This window comes from Elephantulus edwardii, unplaced genomic scaffold (genome assembly GCF_000299155.1).
Source record: "Elephantulus edwardii isolate Elephantulus edwardi_28Jun2011 unplaced genomic scaffold, EleEdw1.0 scaffold00320, whole genome shotgun sequence".
NCBI classification, from domain to species: Eukaryota; Metazoa; Chordata; class Mammalia; order Macroscelidea; family Macroscelididae; genus Elephantulus; species Elephantulus edwardii.
In genome coordinates, this window is record NW_006400070.1 from 998,760 (window position 1) to 1,001,241 (window position 2,482).

The following is a 2,482-nucleotide window of genomic DNA, read 5'->3' on the forward strand; positions in this document are numbered from 1 at the left end:
TCTTTCTACTGCAGAGTCACTCACTGGTGGATTTGAAATGCCTTTGAGAAATAATAGTCTTAACCACTAGACCACTAGAGCTCATAGTTATTTGTATGATTGGGAAGTACTATACAAATATGAGGTGTGAGTCCGCCCGCGAGTCGACTCTGTCACCGCTGCCCCCCGTTCCGCCCCCCCCCCCTCCAGGTTCCCTCAGCTCTGCCCGGTCCATCCCGGTCCCCGGGAGGATGAAGTTCGTGTACAAAGAGGAGCATCCGTTCGAGAAGCGCCCCTCTGAGGGCGAGAAGACCCGAAAGAAATACCCGGACCGGGTCCCAGTGATAGTAGAGAAGGCTCCCAAAGCTCGGCTAGGAGATCTGGACAAAAAGAAATACCTGGTGCCTTCTGATCTCACAGTTGGTCAGTTCTACTTCTTGATCCGGAAGTGAATTCATCTCCGAGCTGAAGATGCCTTGTTTTTCTTTGTCAACAATGTCATTCCACCCACCAGTGCCACAATGGGTCAGCTGTACCAGGAACACCATGAAGAAGGCTTCTTTCTATACATTGCCTTGTTGTTGTTGTTATGTGCCGTCGAGTCGTTTCGGACTCATAGCGACCCTATGCACAACAGCCCTAAACCCTGCTCTATCCTGCGCCAACCGCACAGCCTCTGACACACCCATCCCGATTACCCCAGTCACCGAATCAATCCATCTCATAGAGGATCTTCCCCTCCTGCGCTGTCCCCCCACCCTCCCAAGCATGATGTCCCTCTCCAAGAACCCGTCCCTCCTGGCAACATGTCCAAAGTATGTCAGACGAAGCCCCAGAATCCTTGCCTCCAAGGAGTAGCTTGGTTTAATCCTCTCCAAGATGAATCTGTTTGTTTTCCTGGCAGTCCATGATACATTCAGTACCCTTCTCCAGCACCGCAGCACTCTCCTTCTGTCCTCCCTAGTCATTGTCCAATTCTCTGATGCATAACAAGCAATTGCAAATACCATGGCCTGTATCAGGCGCACCTTAGTCTCCAGAGAGACACTGTTGCTCCGGAGTACCTTAGAGAGGTCCCTAACAGCAGACTTTCCCATCGTGATACGCTTTTTGATTTCCTGACTGCTGGTGCCAAGAGTGTTGACTGTGGAGCTGAGCAAACTGAAGCTGTGAACACTCTCAATCTCTTCGTCATCCATCCTGATGCTACCAATTGGTCCAGTGGCGAGAATCTTTGTCTTCTTGACATTGAGCCTTAGTCCATATTGAGCAACGAAGAGGCGCCTTTCAAAGGTACCCGGGAAATCCGGTGGGAAGAGGCCCTTGGGAACTCTGACAAGCGTGCTCCTGGGCGGAAGGGAAGCTTGAAAGTGGTGCACAAGGAAGCCACCTCAGATAAGCAACGAAGAGGCGTCTTTCAAAGGTACCCGGGAAATCCGGTGGGAAGAGGCCCTTGGGAACTCTGACAAGCGTGCTCCTGGGCGGAAGGGAAGCTTGAAAGTGGTGCACAAGGAAGCCACCTCAGATAAGCAACGAAGAGGCGTCTTTCAAAGGTACCCGGGAGATCCGGTGGGAAGAGGCCCTTGGGATACATTGCCTACAGTGATGAAAGTATCTACGGTCTGTGAAGCTGCGGCCCTTGAGGTGTGGGGGGCCTCCCATTCTACATAGACAAAGGTGCCCCCCCTTCTTTGGCCTCCCCCTTCAGGCTCAACAACTTCCCTTATTCAAGACCTGCATTACTTCATGTTTGAGGGTTTTTCTCCAGCCCCCCTTACAGGTGGGGTGATGGTGAGAATGGCCCCTAGTACCTCCTTTCCCTTCCTTCACCTTTCTCTCTCACCTTCCCTGCTCTGCTTCAGACTTCTTGGTTGTCAGTCTCACATCGAGTGATTGTTTTGGTTTCTGTTCCCTTTCTAAGTACACAAGGGGTCCAAACCCCAACAAACCCTTTCTTTACCTTCTCTTTGGGGGTGTATGGAAGGGACTGAAATTGTGGAGGGGGAAGGTATGAGACACATCAATAAAGAGGAAACCACCACAAAAAACAAATATGAGGTGCTTGTGGCCCCACCAAGAGGATTGAATACCTTGCTAATTATGTCAATAAGGTGAATAGTACCTTTTGGGTGGGAACTTGTAAATATAAGGAACAATGACTATTAATGAGGGTGTTGGTCAGTCTTGTTATTCCATCAGGTTCACATTGAGTAGGTTCAGAGATAGAAAACAAGAAACTTGCTATCATTATGGACGAAGAATTGTGTGATGTCTTGGAAAAACATTTTTTCTCTCTCTATCCAGAAGATTGGCTGGTGGATTCAAACTGCCAGGGAAATGGGGCCTTTGACTTATCAGCACAACTCTCTACAGACTACAACATAGCCAGAGCTCCCTCTTGGAAGAAATAGTACTTGGAAAGACTTTAAAGGAAATCAAAGGACAGCTAGCCCTTGACTTATAACTGGGTTTTATTCTGACGACTATTATAAGCTGGACCTGA

The 2,482-nt window shown here is 49.2% G+C and overlaps 1 pseudogene; it reads left to right on the top strand.

Annotated features, from left to right (window-relative positions):
* The first annotated feature begins 230 nt into the window (after window positions 1-230).
* Window positions 231-1,607, top strand: LOC102849200 (annotated as a pseudogene).
* Window positions 1,608-2,482: the final 875 nt, after the last annotated feature.